The sequence below is a fragment of the Zootoca vivipara genome, chromosome 3, assembly GCF_965207765.1.
Source record: "Zootoca vivipara chromosome 3, rZooViv2.hap1.1, whole genome shotgun sequence".
NCBI lineage: Eukaryota > Metazoa > Chordata > Lepidosauria > Squamata > Lacertidae > Zootoca > Zootoca vivipara.
The window spans coordinates 88,149,007-88,171,158 of record NC_142586.1 but is presented as its reverse complement, the minus strand read 5'-3'; the positions used below and the strand labels follow the sequence as shown (position 1 = coordinate 88,171,158).

Below are 22,152 nucleotides of genomic sequence, written 5' to 3'. Positions count from 1 at the left end.
TTGGGGATGCAGAGTCCTGCAATAAGCAGTAGAGGAGCAAGTAGTATCTCGGGGCCACCTCCTCCACTTTCCCTAGTCTAGAATCTAATAGCAAGCAGCCATACAGAAAAGTGCCTGTAAAAAGCACCTGTGTGAGAACCCATAGGGAATAAGGGAGGGGAAGTACAAAGGCAAGGGAAAATGGCTTTCTTGCACTGTTTCCTTTTGGCCATGGCTGTTTAATTCACTGTTTACCAAATGTAAAACTTCATATAAGATAGGCTGGTGGCTCTCTGACTTTTCATAGCCAGAGAATCCTCTCTACATCCACTTGCATGCTGAAGAACCCCTGTGCATTGCAAATAATTCCAGGGCATTTTCTAGAAAGCACAGACTGCTTATGAAGATGAGGCTTTTCTGCCTCATCATTGCATCCTTGCAAACTGGGAGTGTGCCTTAGAACACACCCAGCACTGCCCCAGAGCGGTGCATTGCACAAGAAGATCAGGAGTGGTGAGTGAGCAGGGAGGTTTTTCTGCTTTTACGGATTTTCTCTCTGAGAAACACCTGGTGAATCCCTAGAACAGTTTGGTTACCATTGGGATAGGCCATTGTTTTCCATTTATGTTAGTAGGAGTGTTTAATGTAGATATTATATACTAAATTTATATCCCATCCTTCCCCTTAAAGGAGACCAGGATAGCAAACAGCAGGTGATAAAACAATAAAAACTTACTTTAATTTTTTTTTAATCCAGTACAGATGCAGACTGGGAAAGAGTTCAACTTAAAAGGCTTCAACTTAAGAGGCACTGAAAAGACGGCAAAGGTGATGCCTGTCTAAGATACAAAAAGAGGGAATTCCAAAGGGGAGGAGCCACAGCACTGATTCATCCATTGTACACAATAGACCTCCTGATAAGGTGTTATCTGCAGGAGGTCCTCACCCACAGGTTACTAATTCAGTATATAATGGGTATGCCAATTGTTCAGGTATGCTGGTCCCAGGCTACACCCAAACCAGTACCTTGAACTTAGCCTAGCAGCTAATTGGCAGCCAGTACAATTCTTCCAAGAGCAGCTGACCTAAGACAACTTTGTTGCTTGACATGAAGGGAAATACTGTATGGTGTACTCTGTGATTGGCAGCCTCTTCCACTGTTCTTGGGGGCAGCAGCCTAGGTCAGGGTTCGCAGGGCAGGCCATGTGGCATAAATCACCCTGTCTTCCACTACCTTGCTGCTGCTGCCCACCCAGCAGCACTGGCTGCCTGAGGCAGCCACTTCACTCTGCCTATTGGTAGGGTCGGCCCTGAGCCTAGCTAATCCAGAGGCTTCATACAGCATGAGAGACACAGAGGCTGATGTTGCATACTTCACACACACATTTGTGCCTGAAGTGAGTGCTGAGATTTGAGAACCACTTTGTTCAAGGTAGCTCCCCAGGCTAGGTCCCAGCCTCCACAAATTTTTTTTGGTTCAAATACTGTGCAGCACCCTGGCAACATCAGACAGAGAGAGCAGTTTGCTGTTATTATAAATCAATGTATGATTAAATGTCTGCATATTCCAAACCACAGTCTTCCTAACATCCTCATTGTTCCAAGTTTGATGAGAATCCAGATGCCAAGGAAATTTTCCAAAAAAACAAAATGAAAAAGGTGGAGCGGGGAGTAAGATTTGGCTCTGCGTATTGAAACCTGCAAGGAATCTAATACAGTTCCTCAACATTTTCTTTGAGGACATTTTCCATCCCTCTGCTTAATGGATCATATTTACTTTTTCCATTTTGTTCATAGTTGCTGCTATGACTATTTTCATAGTCAAGATTAGATGCAGGAGTTCTGTTTTCTCCCTTACCCTCCAACTAATCTCATAATCCTCGCCCAAGTTGTCGACAGAAGCCAAGATGTAACATGTAATTTGAATACTAATTCCTGCTCTTTCTTTGCACTTTTCCTTGTGCATTTATTAGATTAGCTAAAAAATCCTGATGGCTGTTTTTAGCAACACTGGAAAACGGGGAACTGTGAGAGCACCAAGGGCTGGCTTAGACGACGGAAAATGAAACCTTTTATCTCCACGTGTGGGTTTGAGTCTGGTCTAGGTCAGTAATAAGTCAGAAGCTACCACAATCCGACATCTGGGTGGTGATACATGTGGAAAGAGCCTGTCACAAAGAAAACTCCAGCCAAATGACAGACTGCCATTAAGCTGACGTCTTTGCTATAATTCATTTAAATAATCGAAGGCAGCCATTCCTAAGCAGGGTGCCAAGAGCTAGTACTGCTAGTGTGCTTTGAGAAATAAGTTAAGTGAAATGAGGAAAAGTTCCTGGGATTCCATAGAATCATAGAATCATAGAGTTGGAAGAGACCACAAGGGCCATCCAGTCCAACTCCCTGCCGAGCAGGAAACACCATCAAAGCATTCTTGACATATGCCTGTCAAGCCTCTGCTTAAAGACCTCCAAAGAAGGAGACTCCATAGTGCACACTCCAGAGTGCACACCCTCAACAGAGGCTCCCCATTGCCTCTCTGCAATGATTCACAGCTTTGGCCTTGTTTCCTGAAACTGCAGGTATGTAATTTCATTGTGAGTCTTGGGCAGGTGTGAATGGAGCATTCTACCACTTTTTATGTACAGAGGCAGCAGAATTATCCAGCCTCTCAGTGTGAGTCAGTACTAATTAGGATATACACCCAGGACAATGAGTCCGCATTTGTGGGGACACTTGGCTAAGATGTCTTCAATCTCTCTCTCTTTCTCCCTCTCTCATTCTCAATGGAATCCAGTCAGGGCCGGCCCCAAGGCAAGGCTGGGTGGCGCAATACGCCAGGGCGCCGGGCTGCCAGGGGGGCGCCGGGCTGCTGTGCCTGCGGCAGCCGCGCTGCACACCAAACAGCCGCGTTGGGAAATGGGGTGGGGTGGGGCGCCGGAGGGATCTTCGCACCACGGCTTAAGTCGGCCCTGAATCCAGTGATTGAAGCACATAGCTATATTGAGGCAGTACCGGTGAAGTAAGCTCGGGCCTATGAATGTCAGGCTGCTGCGAAGGAATCAAAAAGACTCAGAGAAGTGGAGAATATAAACATCCTTAATAAGTACAGCATCTTAGTAAGACAAAGAGAGAGAAAAACTAGGATTTTAGTGAGACAAAGGCAAAATGGCTTTATAGCTCATAGTCTTGAATTCTATATACCTGGGGAGCAATACCTGTGGTCTATACCCACTCACATCACCGGGTGTTGACATTTTGTGACCCTAACAATTCTGCGCCCGGGACAACTGCTCCTGTGTCCGTCCCGTCCCCCCAATGCTACGCCACTGCCTCCAGACAGGACATCTCTTAAGGGGCATTTGAAAATTACAAGAACCTTCTGACTGCACTAGACATCTAGTTAGGCAGAACTTGGAAAGTGTCTGCTGTATGCAATATGCAAAGAGTTGAGAATGGCTGGTGCCATGCTCCATGCTGCATTGTAAACACAGACTGGCCAGAAGTGACTCAGCATGGCAGGTGGCAGTCCAACACACTGCCTCACCTACAGCAAGATAAAGGGGAGCTTCGGTTGGCAGAGGAGATAGAGGGTGATATTGGAAGTTCTTAAGAAATACAAATGGGATATCCTTGCCTTGATGAGCACATTCTGTTAGCAATAGGTCCTTGCCTTGCTCAAAGGGCATGGACTTCACATGAAAGGCAAAAGCGTTATTTGATTTCATAACAGTAAGTAATGCTTCCCAGCTGATAATAATTTATTCCCAGTGGGAATTATTTGCTGAATTAAGGGTGTTGTTTGCATTAGATGTGGTGCTGGATTCTGGAATTAGTTGGGTGCTGTAAATCATATGAGCTGGGTATTATCAATGACTCTCACACGTTATCACTTCCTCAGTCCACCACTGTGATATTATTATGAATCAAGCAATAATAATAATAATCATATAGTCATGGGGCAAGTGCAGAATTCCAGCTGAACTGAGCTACCTGGTTACAGGATATGGCAGAACCCTAAGCAGGAATGGGTTGCTCTCTGTAAAGGTTCCTGTGGAGGGTTCCAATGTTGAGCTTGGTGTCTAAACTCTGGCTAAAAGTGGCAAGGACCCTCTGTCACTCCTCTGAAGTAAGAGGTAGTGCCGGAGCCCAGGGCACTTTTCAAATTTCCCATCCCAGCCTTCTCACGCAGTCACCACTTTTGCTAAAGAAGCAACTTTCCTCACCAACCACTGCTTGAGTTAAATCTCATTCACCTTCGTATTGATTCCATATTGGATTTCCATATACCTGAAGGAGCATCTCCACCCCCATCATTCAGCCTGGACACTGAGGTCCAGCTCCGAGGGCCTTCTGGCAGTTCCCTCACTGTGAGGTTACAGGGAACCAGGCAGAGGGCCTTCTCGGTAGTGGCGCCCGCCCTGTGGAATGCCCTCCCACCAGATGTCAAGGAAATAAACAACTATCTGACTTTAGAAGACTTCTGAAGGCAGCCCTGTTTGGGGAATTTTAATGTCTAATGTTTTATTGTGTTTTTAATATTTTGTTGGGGTATAAATAAATTATTCTTATTCTATGTTATTGTATGTTTTCTTTCACCACTGGACTTTTCCCTAGAGAACAAGCCAAGACTTCATTGGACTGAAAAGAGAAGAGAAGAGAAGAGAAGAGAAGAGAAGAGAAGAGAAGAGAAAAGAAGAGAAAAGAAAAGAAAAGAAAAGAACCACTTACACCAATAATCAGACTATCCAGAATTCTGGTATGCAAGATTGGGATGAGGAACCCATGCTTCCCCGCACAATTGCTGGACTACAGCTTCTGATCATTGGTCAGGCTGGGTGTGGGGAGCAAAGCTCCTCTGTAAATTAAATTAAATTAAAATATTTGTATATGTGCTAAAATATACAAATTTGTATATATGTGCTAAAATAAATTTCAACTAATATGATATGTGACCTCCCTAACATTGTATTATTTCTTTTTACCTTTTTCTAAAGTGTTCTAAAAGGGCAGCTGCAAGAGACAGAGAAAGGCACACCAGGAGAGGGAGGGATAAGCTTCAAGCTGAATCCTCACATTTTATGCTCGAGTTGGACAGAAGTCCTTTCTTCTTGCTGCAGACCTACTCTGTGGGCATCTAACTGTGACTGTTGGAAAATAAAAGCTGGCGACCTCATGTCATAGGATTGCCGGCAAATTCTGGGGGGAAACTGGAAGTTTGGCAACAGATGCTCGGGTCCAACTGAGCTGAACATACCACTAAATTTGGATGGGAACAAGACAGTAGGAAATGGCCTAGAATAGTGCTCTGTCATGCCAAGTTGTACTGAGATGCATAAGGTCTCACAGCTCAAAAGTACTACAGCTTCCACAGATTCCTGTTACACAATGTATGAATGGAACCAGCCAGATGCCCCTTGTCTTCTGCAAGTTACACAACACCAACCTGGACCTTCTCTGGTCCCTGAGGTGACTATCTTCTTCTTCTTTGGCGATCACTCGTAGCCGAGTAAGATTGTATTCTATAAACACGATTTTAACAATGGGTCCGTAAGTGACTGTGGGGGCCAATTCTGGATCCATACATCCTTCCACAGTGGGGACATTGGTTTCCAGGCAGGAGTTGATCACGGAAGCGTGCCTTCCTCTTAGCACGTTTCTCTCTTTGGTAAAGGCTGTTCTCCAACTGGAGCGCTCGCAGGCCAGTGTTTCCCAGTTGTCAGTGTTTATACTACATTTTTTAAGATTTGCCTTGAGACGGTCTTTAAACCTCTTTTGTTGACCACCAGCATTATGCTTTCCATTTTTAAGTTAGGAATACTGTAGGAGCAGCAGGGAGGGTGAATTTTATTCACAGGTTACACCAAGCACAGATTATTCTAGTCCCTGGTGCTGCTCATCAGCCATGCACACCAGAGCCCAGAGGATTCTGGGAAGGCACGGCATTTCCTTGCATAAAAGAAGAGATCCAGCAGAGCCTAGCAGGAGTGCATGAGAGGCACCTTCCTGGCACCATTGCATTCACTGAGACTGTGGATGGGGCAGTGTGAGACACAGGTGAGGTCTGGGGAGCACTGTACAGTATTGGTGTCTGCATCTTGCAAGTGTGCACGCAAGTGCAGGCCATCATTGCTGCCAATCTGCAGCTCCCTTGACCTCACCTGTGTCTCACCCTGCCCTGTCCCCATGAAGATAGTTGCTTGCCGCTGAGAGGATGGCCCTGCAGCTCCCTCCTTATGCACAAACCCCAATAATTACCTGGTCTTGGAGCAGCAGATGGGTTCGAAAAGTGCACCTGTTGTGAGAGAGAAGGAACTTCCTTATATTTTGCGATTGCTTGCAGCAGAGGCGGAAGCTTTCTAGAATATGGATGCTGGGCTCTTTGCTAAACATGGTGTAACACGCCTCTCTTCCTCAACACTTTCAGTTGGGCAACCTACAAGAACAAGACTTACTGGATCGCTCAGGATTAAACACACAGCAGGTGTTGTCACCCATGTTATGGTCTGAGTGTTTGGGGAAGCCACCACAGCTGGCGTTTCCATAAAAACTGGAGGGAAATGAAATGAATGCTAATCAAAGAAATGGCTTTAATTCAGTCTCCTTTTTGAAATGAAATCTCCACATCATGTTTATGTATCATAAAAGTCAAGGGAGTGCAGTGCCCTATTCAAACAGGGAGGAGTTCCCCGTAGGCATTTAAGCAATCTTAAATGGAACAATTGCTTTCTTTCCTCTTGAGTTTCCTCCAGGCATTTTATAAGTAAGAGCTCTATAGTTTTTGTTGACTACAGCAGGAAACCAGGGAGATGTCTGTCCAGCAAACCGAAGCCAGACTTCAACAGAAAAGCTGATTAACTCTGGGAAAACAGTAATGTAAATCTCCCCCCCTCCCCGATTTAATTCCCCAGCCTTCCTCAACATGTCATTGTATTGCACCACAGCTTCAGCCTGATATTATCAGGCCCCATAGCGCACCAACCCTTTTTTCATCATTAATGAAAGATTTCTCAGTTGCCAGACACAGTGCAAAGGTTTACGGGCTGATATTTCTCTGCGTCCAGAAGGCTAGCACGAGGCCTACAAACCTCTTAAACCACTTAAGCCCTTAAGTGGAGTTAAGTAATACAAGGGACATGCGCTGGCCCTCAGCAGAGAGAGGAATTTAGAGCTGGTCAAATAAGGATTCTTGGATTTATTTGTTTTTCTTCTTCTTCTTCTTCTTTTAGAAAACCCTATTTTCTTTGTATTCATGTTTTCCAAACACCATGCATGTGTACTTCTAGGGTCACCAGACAACTGCCAAATTGGCCGAGCTGGTTGTTTTGCTTTCCAGCCAGCTACAGAAAAGCAAGGGGTAATGTTGTTGTTTTCCTCTCACCATTTTTCCATGCTCTATATATCTCTGTATTGTATTGTCATGCATTTTTTTGGGGGGGGGGTCTGGATGATCTCCCAAAGAGTCTCACTCCTACCCCAGCCACCCTGTGAGTTGATACCGGTAGCAGCTTTTCTCAATGTGGTACCTTCCAAATGTTTATTGAACTCCGACTCCCATCAGCCACAATCAGCATGGCCAATGGCCAGGAATGCTGGCAGTTGTATTCCAAAAAAATCTGACAGGTTGTGGAAGGCTGGTTTATGTGTGCCCAGATCTTGCCCGGGCATGTCCCTGTGTTCACTGATGGTTATCAGTTATGGTTATCGGATAACTATTATGAACGGGCCAGAAAGGTGGGAAGATGACTCATCCTTTAAGTCATCTACCTGGCCAGCAGTTTTGAATTCAGACTGAGTCATTCAGAGAAAAGGATCAGAGCTGTAGATTTTCTTGGAAGCTCTGAAGGACCTGAATGTTCCCACAGAAACATAATGGGGGATCAGGATCATTGGGAGTGCCAGTGGCTGTGAGCCTTTCCATCTTCTGCTCAGACATGGAACTTTAAAATATGGACCAGTGCCTGGAAAGAGACGGGCAGAAGGTAAAGTAGGCAAGCCCAAATATGCAATCCTATGCCTAAATCCAACTGCTCAGTGGGGCTTACTCTTTGGAAAGTGTGGAGAGGATTGTAGCCTTAGGTTATCATTCTATGCGTACTTTGCTTTCAAGAAAATGTGAACATGCATAGGATCGCCCCATTAGCCTGGAATCCTATGAACATTTATTTTGGAATAAGCTCATTTAAATTCAGTAAGGAATATTTCAAACTTCGGTTTTAGAACGTCTTGGCTGCCGAACGTTTCGGAAGCTGAATGCCAAAAACCCAGAAGTGAATTCTTCTGTTTTCGAACGTGTCTCGGAAGTCGAACGGCTTCCAAGGCACGTTTCTCAGTTTTCACCATTGAACTTGTTGGCAGCCCTTTGATCCTCGGTTTTAGAACGTTTTGGAAGTAAAAAGGACTTCCGGAACGGATTATGTTCGAAAACCAAAGTTCCACTGCACAAGCAAGTTTTCAATTTTGCAAAATAATATATATATTTTTTAAATTTTCCAATTCTGCATAATTGTTAACAAATTTCAGTATGCAGTTTAATAAGGATTCCCTTTTTGGACACATTTTTTTTTAAATGCCAAAGAATTCCAGAGAGGAAAGAAAAAACCCAGATGTCAAGGGAGCTAATTGTTCTATCTTGATCTTTCCCAATTAGAATATTTGTTTTTGTTTTATTGCTTTCTCTTAAAAGTACACTACCTTATAAATCAAGTCCCCATTTTGTCAACTCTTTATTTGAAACACCCCCCAGTATTGAAATTCCCTGGAAGCTATGAAACATCTTCCATGAATAATCTGACATCACTTGCATCCTGTACACAGTTGGGAACCACCTAAATCATTCCTCTTTTAATACTGTTTGTTTTTTGTTTGCTTATTCGTTTATTTGATTTATAAGTAATATCTCTCCCCTCCTCACGCTTGTGAACATAGGCAGGTAACAGCCTATAAACAGATGTAAAAAACCTATAACAGATGTTAAAATGTCACAATTTACCCAGGAGGACACCATATAGAACAGCAGGCTGCAACAGTTATCAGTACCTTCCCTGACAAAATTATATCAATCATCATCAAAACTTTCCTCAGCAACATTATAGCAGCTACACCCAACAGAATATATTCCATCAGTCCACTCTAAAAGCCTGGGAGAGTAAAAGTTGTTTGAACTGGCATTGAGTTGCATCGAACTCCATTAACGGTCCATCAGTGCAAGGATTTCAGCTTGCACAACAGAATGTTTCCCAGCCTTGTGTCCCAGTTTTTCTAGGGGTTTCCCTAACCCTCAGGAGCAGATTTGTGGAGGTCACTGGGGCAAGTCCTTGTGCCAGTGGGATGTGTTAGTTGAATAAGGCCTATCAAAAGGTGGACAGAGATGGCAGCAATCATGTTTCAGAATGGGACGGAGTTCCATATCTGTTGTCCTATCTCAGTTTACACTTGTTTCATTCAAATAGTAAAAGTCTCTTTTTAACATTGATGCAACTTCCGTCGAATCAGCAAATCCTGGGAACTCTTGTTATTCTGTTCATGTGCAACCAGATGCTGGGAAAAGGATGATGTCTCATTTCCCTCAACATTCTGGTTATTTGTGTGTTTCCTTTTGTCTATCTGACTTTTTTTTAAAAAAAAGCAAAAGGATGTGTGAGAAAATTGAGCGCTGATGGAACTGAAGCCTTTCATCATGGACTTGTCATGTCTCTGAAAGGTTCAGGTGATCAGGGCCATCTTTACCCGAGGGAGCAAGGGGTGCCGAAATCTGGTGGGTACTGTAATGGTGTGAAAGTCCCCGCCCTGCTCCTCCATCGCTCTGTTACTCCGTAGCATCAAATATTCCCAATGAGTCAGGAAACAAAAGCTGTCATTACAGGTAAGCAATTTCCCCACCAAAAAGGTCAACAACTTCGGCTTTCCCCCTTCCCAATAAAGCTCAACAACTTTGAAGCTCAATAAAAGTGAGTTTGGGGGCGCTGGGCGGATCTTTGCACCCCGGCGGCGCATATGCTAAAGATGGCCCTGCGGGTGATTGATAGTAAGTGGACAGTGCTGATTTGCTTATTCTGTCTTCCTAGCTGGAATATAGCTTTATGAGCAAAGTAAAAAAGAAAAAAAAGAAACCCTGCTTAATAAGGATGCAATCCTGTAATCACTTATGCATGTATCTCAATTTTGGGGAGTGGTGGCGGTGGTGATTTATGAATGTAGGATTTTAGTGCAGGAAAATCCAGTGCACAGAACAGTTCAGCATGCACTGGATTGGTTACTAAATGTGCACTGCCCTGCAGCACTGGTTCCCAATTGGTGGTCTGTAGACCCCAGGGGTCTATGGTCCATGGGGTCCATGGGGTCAGTCTATGGTCCATGGGGTCATGAAGAGCCGGGTATGACTAAATGACTAAACAACAACAACAGTCCCCAGGTGATCTGCATAAACCACCCGGGGGGGGGGGGTTGCAACACTAGTCATATACACGAAAAACTACTATAGAGATATCAGAATTTTAAATAGCAGGGGTCTATAGGGGTCTATAGCAGTTCGAAAGCACGTCAAAATGCGAGTAGATAAATAGGAACCGCTACAGCGGGAAGGTAAACGGCGTTTCCATGTGCTGCTCTGGTTTGCCAGAAGCGGCTTTGTCATGCTGGCCACATGACCTGTACGCCGGCTCCCTCGGCCAATAATGCGAGATGAGCGCGCAACCCCAGAGTCGGTCACGACTGGACCTAATGGTCAGGGGTCCCTTTACCTTTACCTATGGCTTGGCTTATGAAACCACTGAGAACCACTGCCCTACAGGGCATGAGATAATCCTGGGATCACTGACAGAGTCACAATAACACTTTGGAAGTCTTCCCCTGGTGCCCACAAAGCTTTTGAAACCTCTGCCCAGTCACTGGCCTCTTTGCCATGAGATAGCAAGGGTGTTTTCATTTCCTCTTCCCAAGTAAATGCTAGCTTATGAAAAAAAATGTCTCCTTTGCAGTCAGCCATTGCAAGCTCTAATGGTTTGGGGAACAATATATAAAACCAGGCAAATCAAGGGGGAATCTGCTTTTATTTTTACCTGATCCGACTTTTACCCAGACCCAATGGAAAAACAGAATGGGGGACAGATAAGAAATTAGAAGTGATGATGCCTGCTGCATTCTCTATCAGCATGCCCAATATGCTCACAGGCCTGAAAAGTGGTTTTAGTTGAATGTGGAATTTGCTACCAAGGAGTGTGGTGGAGTCTCCTTCTTTGGAGGTCTTTAAGCAGAGGCTTGACAGGCATATGTCAAGAATGCTTTGATGGTGTTTCCTGCTTGGCAGGGGGTTGGACTGGATGGCCCTTGTAGTCTCTTCCAACTCTATGATTCTATGATTGGAGACCTGTTGAAAGTAGTCTCCTCTTCTGCTTCACAAAAAAGCTAAAGGACTTTTGGTACCTTTTTCTACCTCCACTCTCAGAGGCAGTGGGCATCTGGATATCAGTGGCAGGTAGACAGAGTGCTGTTGTGCTCAAGACGTGCTTGTAGGCTCCCTAAGGGTATCTGGCTGACCACTGTGCAAACAGGATGCTGGATTAGATGGGCCAGTGGCCTGATTCAGCAGGCTATGCCAAGACTCCCCATGTCAACGTTCTGAAATCTCAACTACCATTTCCATCAACTCAGTGGGAAGATAATTAACCTATCTACTATACCTGCCAACAGTTGAAAGTGGAAATTAAGTCAGTGAAACTAGGTCAGGTGTATTAATAACTCCCTTCATTTAGACAGCATTTCAACATTACATTACAAAAAAAATGAAAGCCTGATTCAATGAGCCACAGTACTGGAAAATAAGGGAATAACCCAGGAAAACATTTAGGATGCAATCATGTCAATTTTGGAAGGCTTTTAAACGCGTGCTTAACTTCCAGTTGGATCATCCGAATACTTTGGATGGGAGACAACTCTGGCACCAGTGTGCCATCTTAGCATGTGACCTGGTGCTGTTGTCATGAATTGATCCAGGGTGGATGAATGCTGCTACTAGACCAGCCTCAATCTCTATGGCTGCCTGCATGCACAGATAATTGGGCAACAGTGGCTAATGAATGGGCATGGGTGACGCAACGGCAGTGAGGCCAGGGATGCTCTGGGGCTGTGGCCCCGCAGGACCACTGTCACCAAGCTAGAGCTCCCCTGTTCCTGTGTCCGCCACCCCTGTTCTGAGGAGTGCAATGCTTCTGGCGATGCTGAAAGGACACCCTTGGACTCCCACCCCCAAGGAACCACCACAGGAGCTGGGTGATCATAGAATCATGGAATTGTAGAGTTGGAAGGGGCCATGAGGATTATTCTGGTCTAACCACCTGTGATTCGGGAATCTTTTGACCAATGTGGGACTCAAATCCGCAATCCTGAGATTAAGAGACTCATACTTTACTGACTGAACTATCTCTGATGACTATTTCTTAACCAGTGTGCAATGTGACAAGTTTCTGGTTTAACAACATTTAAAAAAGAACACCACACACCCATGCTTTATTATTTCCTGCATTCATCCCCAGACCTTTTTACCACGGGAAGTGTTATTTTTGCAGCATTCCAGCTGCTGTTTCCTTGGCTCGACACAGTCACCTGGCAAACTTTGCCTACATCTTCTTGGCAAATGTGGCACGACATATTATTACACTTAATATTCATATTTTGGATGTACTTGTCACTATATCCCACAAACTCAGGTTGTACATTTTTTTTAAAAAAAGGAATGTAACTAAATATATAATCTCTGTTGACTCAACTCAGAGTTTGCCTGACATAATGTGTTTTTTGTGGTTTCATCCTCATGGAAAGTGGGAGTAAGAGCAGCTTGTGGTGTCTCATGTTTTCATGAATTCCAGAAGAATGTTAGTCTGTTATAAGGGAAACGGCACCAAGTCCTTTGGCACCAAGACTGATACATGTATTATGGCTCGAGCTTATGTAGGCTTCAGCTCACATCATCAAAAGCAGCTTGCATCTGATGAAGAAGGCTCTAGTCCAGTCTATGAAACCTTATGCTACAGTCAACACCAGTCTATCACAGGCCTGCACTAGTTCCCACCCATTGTTGCTGGGGAGTGGGGGTGGGCTAGCTTCATGTCAGGGGGGGGGCTTCTAGGAACATAGGAAGCTGCCTTATACTACATCAGACCATCTGTCCACCTTGCTCTTTATTGTCCACTCCACCTGGCAGTGGCTCTCTGGGGTTTCAGCCCTACCTGGAGACACCAGAGATTGAAACTGGGATCTTCTGTGGGAGATTTGCTAGTTAGTATATGAAGGGGTTAAGGACCACAGAGTCCTAACTGCTAGGGTAGGCTTAGTGGGGTCATGCCTCTTTATCTCCATGAGGAAGTAAGCGGTATTTTTCTTCTCTTCCTTTCCTCACTCTGTTCTTCACAATGCAAGCCAAGGAGGAGGACATGCGTCACGATACCACCCAGCTTCAGGGACAGGTCTGAAGCTATTTTTCTGTATTTATATCCAAGAACCTGTGTTGTTTTTGCTACTGAAATGAATAACACATGCAGCTGACCTTGGATTATGTAAGTAAATCATTTTAAAACCTCCTTTGCAGTGTGTGGTCTTTTCATTGCAGAGACGGGTAGAAAAAGGTTTAATAGTGTATTTAAAGTCTTTTAGGGGTGTCTCCCATCGTAGAGTCTGTTCGGGCCCCACACTTTGAATACAGGCAGTAAGCTGACTATTTCTTTGTCGCCACACTTGGGTATCTAGGATTAAATATCACCTACGATTTATTTCACATCGCCTTCTGTGTGCAAGGCAGATGCTGTACCACTAAGCTATGGTCATTCCCTGAGAGAGATGGATCCAGGCTTCCACTGAAAAATTGCCACCCTTCACCAGGAAAGTACGAGGTTGTGTGGGTGGGAATTTTTTCTTTGGGGGGGGGGTTGGCTTTGACAAAAACTGGGCCCCTGTAGTTTCTTTACCCTGCAAAGGCCATAGCTTCCTGTCCAGGGCTATTGCCTCCCAGTCCCTTGGGGCCCTCACCTATATAGAGTGAACAGCTTGCTCTACCCTCAGGGCACGACTTTATCTCTCCAGACAAGCCTGGCCTTCACTATCTCTTCCTAGCCCTGTCCTTTCTTTTACTAGTATCAGCATCATCACATGGTGGATGTCACTTCTGAGTACCGCCTGCCAGCTTGGATGTTGTAGGGGACCTCTGATTTGCAGAATATTTGGAGAAAAATCAACAAAGTGGTCTTCTGTCTCTAGATGAGCAAAAAAAGTGGGTCAAGAAGATTTCCAGCCAATAAAATGTGTTCTGAGAAAATGCCCTTCTGAGAAACAAGTTGCTCTATAACAGGGGTCAGCAAACCTTTTCAGCAGGGGGCCGGTCCACTGTCCCTCAGACCTTGTGGGGGGCCGGACTATATTTTGAAAAATAATAATAAACGAATTCCTATGCCCCACAAATAACCCAGAGATGCATTTTAAATAAAAGGATACATTCTACTCATGTAAAAACATGCTGATTTCCGGACCGTCCGAGGGCTGGATTTAGAAGGTGATTGGGCTACATCCGGCCCCCGGGCCTTAGTTTGGGGACCCCTGCTCTATGAGGAGTAGAAGCAGCTTCTGAGATGGCTACAGTACAAAGGAAAGCATAAATGATTCCCTGGGTTACTGATGAACTGCTGAGTCAACAGGGATCAGCCTGAGTGTGGCAGAATTAAGGCTGGCTGTGTCTGCAGTACCTCCTTTGGCCAGCTGCCCCAGTGGTGCTCAAAAGCAGCAGCTAACTAGCTTGATGGACTTGTAGCTTCCTTTTCTGGCAAGCCACCTTTTGTGGCACAGAGAATAAGGTGTTAGGAGTCTCCCTGGTTACTAGGCTCACCGGTTCAAGGCTTACAGAGCCTTACTGGGAAAGATCATGTGGATGTAGTTCTGATTTAAGTCTGTGGTTTTCCCCCTGCCCCCTCCATACAGACTTTACTTTTAGACCTATAATTTATTACCAAGGGAAATATGTGTACAGTGTTATGTAAGAATTTGCTGCTGCTTTTTTTTTAACTCAGCCACTTGTCTAGCTCTTGAGGCATTCAGCATTCCATTATAACAAGCACTTGTTTTTCCAAGCAGAGGGTGACAATTGTTTCTGCCTTCACTCATTCATTGGCACTCCTGATTGAAATATCCAGCTCCTGAAAAGGAGAAGCCAGGCCTGAGACTCTGTCTCAACTTTCTTCTTGGAACTGAAAAAACAACCAAGAGTCATGCAACACCTTGAACAAATCTATTGTGACATAGGCTGCAAACCTCCCTGGGGGCTTACTTGATAAAAATGTAATGAATAAAACAAACCAAACAAATGAGCTTTGGTGCATCTGATATGTGGGCAAATGTGTATGCCACATTATATAATCTGTTAGTCTTTCAAAGGGCTACAAGACTCTTCATGATTTTTGCTGCCGTAGGAGACTATCACAGCTACCCCTTCGTTCGGAAATGGCATCCTTGACAATCTGTCTGAATAAAAATAAACATCGGGAAGAAAGAGCAATAAAGAAGAATGGTGTTGCGGCAGCCTGAGTCACAGCAGGTACTGGACAACCATTGCCAGCCATAATGGTTGAAAGAATCTGCCACAAAGCCAAAACCTAGAAAAAGGACCTACAATGAACTATTGCAGCGTGGAGCGCTCCTGTTCAGGGTGCCAGCCAGCCACATCCTTTCTAAGCACACTCCATTCTATTTGCCCTCCCCACTGGATTTCCATCTCTCCCCTCCAACAGCCAGTCAGCATTCCATGCTCACTTAGCTTTTTCAGTGCTCATTGGCCTGTCCTGAAACCCTTTTTGGTTCCCACCCAAACCCTCCCATTCTGCCCCCCCCCCAAATGCCGAGTTTTCCTCAAACATGCTGATGCTTATCCCTTGTGAATGGATAGTGCCATTTTTGGCTACATGACTATGGCCAACCTTCCTTAATGTTCTGGGAACATCATGCAGTGCGGGTCAACCCTTTTGTAGGACAGATTCAGACAGCTGGCCTGCAGCCTCTTTGCACAGAGTTCAAGGCGGGAAGTTGGACTCTTCTTCAAAGGGCTGATATTTATGGAAGACCCTGGAAATGGAATTTCACACTGTGTGAGGGTAATCGATTTCTGCACAGAACAGGTAGCCTGGAAGCAGCTGCCCTTGGGAGCCTCATTGATTTATTGATGATCGAATACTCCCTTCCGGTTATATCATGAGCAAAACAGCCAGGACAGAAATAACCCCACCTCTTAAGAGCTCCATTTTATTATAGAGCAACCATTCGCCATAGCTGTAGGTAATATCGCTAATAAATGTACATCATTACATTTAAGGAAGGGGGGGGGAGAATTAATTTCAGCACAGTGCCATATGTAACCAAGGCAGCAAAACCCAAATCTTCAACACCTGGTGGTGATAATGATCTGTCACTTGCCCTACCCCATGAGGTCCCAGGGCAAGTTGCAACAATTTAAAAGTAAAATATTTGAAATAAACTACAGTCAAGAGTATAGGGTCGGTCCTAAAAGTATACCTCTCAGCTATCAAAGGCCACCAGAGATGTATTGCTTAAGTCTCACCCTGTTCTCATGACTGCATAACCAAGAGGCATTTGGACTGTCATATTTGGTAGACTGAGCACTGTTGAACAGCTGTCTCCCAAGAGAAATATGAATGGATACTGTCTATGATAAATGATTAAGTTAAAGTGAAATCCTCACAATGTTCTACTGCTCTAAAATTATGGTTACAAGTTCCAAACATTCAATCCATATAAAGGTTGATAACGAATTTGTATCAGGTGGGGGTGTAAGAAGGCATTATTTCCCACTCTGCCCTGTAATCATCGCATGCAGCACTGTTTCTCTTCGGCTGCAGCTTACCATATGCCAAACACTACATAATAATAATAACAATTTTATTATTTATACCATGCCTATCTGGCTGGGTTGCCCCAAGCCACTCTGGGCAGCTTCCAAAACACATAAAAGGTAAAGGTAAAGGGACCCTTGACCATTAGGTCCAGTTGTGACTGACTCTGGGGTTGCGGCGCTCATCTCACTCTATTGGCCAAGGGGGCCGGCGTACAGCTTCCAGGTCATGTGGCCAGCATGACAAAGCCGCTTCTGGCGAACCAGAGCAGCACACGGAAACGCCGTTTACCTACCCGCCATAGCGGTACCCATTTATCTACTTGCACTTTGATGTGGTTTCGAACTGCTAGGTTGACAGGAGCTGGGACTGAGCAACGGGAGCTCACCCCGGCGCAGGGATTCGAACCACCGACCTTCTGATCAGCAAGCCCTAGGCTCAGTGGTTTAACCCACAGTGCCACCTGCATCCCTTCCAATACACATAAAAACATAATAAAGCACCAAACATTAAAAACTTCCCAATAAAGTGCTGCCTTCAGGTGTCTTCTAAAGGTTGTATAGTTATTTATCTCCTTGACATCTGATGGGAGGGAATTCCGCTTTGTTCGTCTTGCTGTCCACTGTGGAGGTATTACATTATTCCACCCAATTGATTTCAATGCAAAAGAAACACAATGCAGATGAGGGAAAACTGTAATCAACTACATATCATCTACAGACTGAAATAAACTTATCAGTAAATTCGAATCATATTCGTTGCATTGATTTCCATTCCATAAAAGTGACAAAGTGACACAGGCAATTTCCTCTCCTGTTTTCATTAGAATTCTCCTACATCTCTAGAATTGCCTCCCATATCGCTTTGGGATAAAGATGCAGTTTTTTGTGAGTTCCATGTGATGAGCGCTTCAAATGACCCTGCTATCATGTGATAAATTTATCAAGCATGTGACTAATCTGGTAATCATACTCTTACTTTCATTTGGATTGGTAACTATTTGTAACTATTGGTAACTGGAAAAACAGCAATACTGTTTCATTTTTTGATCTGTTGACAAGGTGGGTGGTTACAATGCCCGTATTAAGGACAAATTCCTTAATTTTTTTCTTCATTACTTTTTTGTGTATATAGAGCTTCCACACTGTGTCTGAAGATGTGCCATGGTTGCAACAATCATGATGTGGTATATTTTGAGCACATAAAGACAATAAGGGGTCTCCAGATAACTAAATAATTTTCGATCATTAAACATTTGCCTTTTACCTATTCATAAAAAAACTGAAATACATCTGTACATTTCCAAAACCTTGATGTAGGTACCTTTAAAATACTGAAAGAAAGTAAAGATGACTTACAATGTAATAAGTACAAGCTACCTCTTGTTGTTTTGACACTTGTTATTTTATCTTTATCCCCTGATGGTATAACAGACAAAAACTAAAACTAACCTGGATAAATAAATCAGCATTCACTTAACAAACTGTCCATCCTGTTAAGATTTGCCCTCACAAAAATTTCCCCACTGCTGATAAATCAACTAAAGCTTTGGTTGATTAATCTAGCAATTTAGGTTGTTAAAGCTTGAAGCCTTAATTAAGAAAAACAAAGTTCTAAACCAATTATTAATATGTTCCTTATTTTTTAATTTTTGTTCTGTTGAAACTGCTGATAAGACTTTGCAGTGCTAGACTTTTTTGTGTACCACACCTTGAACAATTGTTTGCTTTCTGTCTGCTGACATTTAGTAGTTCTCATGTTAGGCCATTAGCAAATGCAATGATCTGTATGTTTCAATTTAAAAGGCAGATGCTGAGGAATAAACACAAGAGCACACAGACAGCTTCTCTGTGGTGGTGATCTTTGAAATTTGTAACTGCTTTTTTACCTCAGCAGAGTATTAACAGTCAGGGGATTCCCTTGAAGTTAAGAATTTTTTTTATTAAGGCCCCAAAACATACATTCATACTTCTGAACACAGTTATATGTTCATCAGTGAGAGCAAACACTTAAATGTGTGTGGTCTGATTAGCAATTCACATCCTATGTGCAAATGTTATTTTGACGTGGGAAAAGAAAGACAGAACTGAGTCATGAGTGGTAATTTTTAAGTCATTGCTATGCCAATAAAACAGCTGTGATGATCTATACCTCATGGAAATAAAGGCTCCATGAAGCCCACTGTCACCAGTCAACGAGTCAATTTGACGGTCTAGGAATATCTGGCTTGTTACTCTGGCTTGCGATCTGAATTTCGAGATCACAGCCGAGGTAAAAATCTTGCCCTTCAGGTGAATCAGACTTGGGTTTTATGCCAGGAACACTGGGTGGTAACTGGGAATGTTTACAGCTGTTGAGATAAAGGTAGCTCAGGAAGAACTCTGTGAGTTCAGTCAGGGAGGAGAGAAGGAGGAGTATGTAAAACATAAGATGAGCCTGATAGATTAGGCCAACGCTTCTTCTGTTTCCACATCCTGTTCTCACAGTGGCTGAACAGATACCTGTGAGAAACTTGCAAGCTGGACATGATGAGTGCAACAGCACTCTGCCCGAAGGTTACCAGATGTTCCCTGATTTACATATCAGTCCCCATACAAAATCCATTGAAGTTGAAAAGTGTCCCTGGATTCATTGAAAAAAAATCTGGTAACCTTACTCTGCCCACCTGCGATTCCCAGAGTCTGGTATTCAGAGGCATGAGGCCTCTGTAGTGGAGGTAGAAACCAAGCCTAGAGAGGGTTGAACCATAGAGACCTGTGAGATCATTGCAGTTGTTGGAAGATGCCTTGCTGACTGTGTCCCAACGTACAATATAGCTGGTGGCAACATGGCGGCCAGCATTCTCCATGGTGCTACCCACTTCCTGGAATGAACCTTAAATGTGGCAGGAATCTGTCGTGGTTTGTTTCCATTGCCTATTTTGAAAAGCACCTTCCTCCATGGGTGTTCCCAGCTTTTATCTGGCCCTCTATGCCAGGCATCCCCAAACTTTGGCCCTCCAGATGTTTTGGACTACAATTCCCATCTTCCCCGACCACTGGTCCTGTTAGCTAGGGATCATGGGAGTTGTAGGCCAAAACATCTGGAGGGCCGCAGTTTGGGGGCGCCTGCTCTATGCCAGTGTTTCTCAACCAGTGTGCCTCCAGATGTTTTGGGACTACAACTCCCATCATTCCTGACCACTGGTCTTGCTAGCTAGGGATGATGGGAGTTGTAGTCCCAAAACATCTGGAGGCACACTGGTTGAGAAACACTGCTCTATGCTATAGCTTGGACATTTTATGGTAATTTATAGCATTGTTTTATCGCAAACTGCTTTGGGAATCTAAATGCAGCTGAGAGGTATTTTGAATAAATAAATGAAAAGAATGAATAAACTAGGGGCCAGCACCCAACTATGGCCAAAGTGGAGCACTGTAAGGGGACAAGCAATACCTAGCCAGAGAAGACTCCTTGCACCAATAGGATTGAGAGGATCAGCTGATACTTTCTGTCCATCATAAAAGGTTCCAGGACAATCTTCCTTGCTTATAATAGCAACATAGTGATCAGCCCTGGGTGACTGCATGTCCCCTCCATCACATTTCCCTTTACCTGACCTTATTCTCCTCTCCCTTTGTCTTGCTCCACCCCAAATGCACAGGTACTGGGTCCAGCAAGGAGGTGGAAGGAAGAAAATAACAACAACCTGCCATTCCAGTTTAAAACTGAAGCTCATTCTACACCAGGAAGGCCTTTGTGGTAGAGAAACGTGTCTCCTCTCCAAGATTTGTACGTTACTCATGAACACCTCTCCGTGTCTTTCTAGCATGACTTTTCTGAGATTGATGGGACCAGCAGTGAAATCTGGATTTTGATGTTTTTTTAATAGAGAAGACCTTAACAAGAATTTTCACAGAAGGACACATGAAATTTTAGACACCCTTTTTTTGGCTTTTTAATCAAAACTTTAAAAAACCAAGGGGAATTATATTGTAGTATTCCGTGTATAGTTGGGACTTCCTTGATAAACCAGACTGGGAACCATGCTAGGAAAAAAAAATCCTGTTTTTCATACGGCGCAAGTTTTCATTTGCCAAAGCCATGCATCTGAAGAAGTGAGCTCTGGCCCATGAAAGCTTATGCCACAAGACTCTTGGTTATGATTGCTTAAGTTTGTACTGCTGTCCATATCAATCATTATCTGCTAGGAAGTTTGCTGAACAGGCAAACAGGCAGGGCACATCAAAGGAGTTCTTTAAACAATGAGGTGTGATGAGAGATTATTTGCATTCGTTGGCACATAACACTTATCCAACTCTCATGTCTGTAACTACAGGAACTGAAGTCTATAATTTTGATACACAGCAGCATCATAAACAAACACACACTTTATAAATGTAGGGATCCTTTCGTCACAGATGTTGAACTAACATATCATCACAAGCTGTGACACAAAACCGGCAATGAGCAGCAAAGTATTGTGTATGTTTTAAAACTGTTTATCTTATAGCTATGGAAAAGATGCATGTCTTTACTCACAGAAATCCTAAAATAAGCTTTTGAGCTGATTTTTAAAATAAAAAAAATACATGCTGAATATTACCTTTTTCTCCAACATGGGGCATAGCTTCTTTACTCAATGTTGGGTGGGCATATATGGGTTAAGGTGATCCTGGAAGTAAACTGGTCGCAAGCTGTTATTACCACAATAAGAATTGCACTTCAACACAGCAAAAACTGAAGAGCCAGAGGTTCCTCATGACAAGTTTAACCCCTTCAAGAGCTGTTGCCCAAGGAGTCAACTCTCCACCCAATACTTCACACTATTGGGAATCTGCATTCTTCTTCTTCAGAAAGTCTCATGCTAATTCCAGTTTGCTGCTGGGATTTGAACTCAAACTGCAGTGGGAAAGGCCTAATGTGCCTTTGGTGGTTTATGGTGCAGAGCTACTCCATTCAGCCAGAGCCCAGGTCTTTATTACAACCAGATGGACAAACAGTAGTCTTGCTGCCAAGTGTATGCTCAGTCTTTCAAGAAACATTTTATCCCTGAAGTGGATTAGTATCAGTGCTGCCAGGGGCAGATTTCGGGAGACATATCAGGAGCGCAGAGACCTTCACTTGCATGCAACCTCAACAACCCAAGATGGATCCAGTTTTGGAAAAGGCCTTCTTATAAGTATATAGTTAAAAATTCCAGAAGGGTGAAGCAAACGATGGAAGAAAAGACAGCAGAGCGACTGGAGCCAAGCTGAGACTAGGAACTAGTAAAAATGTTCTGTGTAGAACAGATGACTTGTTAAGCAGA

General features: G+C 43.8%; 1 long non-coding RNA gene across 1 annotated transcript; it reads left to right on the top strand.

Moving 5' to 3' along the window:
• Window positions 1-7,731: 7,731 nt before the first annotated feature.
• Window positions 7,732-21,441, top strand: LOC148686340 (uncharacterized). The gene is made up of 5 exons (XR_015949121.1): window positions 7,732-7,967; window positions 13,393-13,529; window positions 15,429-15,553; window positions 17,689-17,824; window positions 20,506-21,441. It is a non-coding gene; the product is annotated as an uncharacterized LOC148686340 (long non-coding RNA).
• Window positions 21,442-22,152: the final 711 nt, after the last annotated feature.